Source organism: Bison bison, unplaced genomic scaffold (assembly GCF_000754665.1).
Source record: "Bison bison bison isolate TAMUID 2011002044 unplaced genomic scaffold, Bison_UMD1.0 scf7180017864215, whole genome shotgun sequence".
In the NCBI taxonomy this organism is placed as follows: Eukaryota; Metazoa; Chordata; class Mammalia; order Artiodactyla; family Bovidae; genus Bison; species Bison bison.
The window spans coordinates 1,880,744-1,881,081 of NW_011494787.1; positions in this window are offsets into that span (position 1 = coordinate 1,880,744).

Consider the following 338-nt stretch of genomic DNA (forward strand, 5'->3'; position numbering starts at 1 on the left):
GATATGCAGATGACACCACCCTTATGGCAGAAAGTGAAGAGGACCTAAAAAGCCTCTTGATGAAAGTGAGAGTGAAACAGTTGGCTTAAAGCTCAACATTCAGAAAGCGAAGATCATGGCATCTAGTCCCATCACTTCATGGCAAATAGATGGGGAAACAGTGTCAGACTTTATTTTTGGGGGCTCCAAAATCACTGCATATAGTGATTGCAGCCATGAAATTAAAAGACACTCCTTGGAAGGAAAGTTATGACCAACCTAGATAGCATATTGAAATGCAGAGACATTACTTTGCCAACAAAGGTCTGTCTAATCAAGGCTATGGTTTTTCCAGTGGT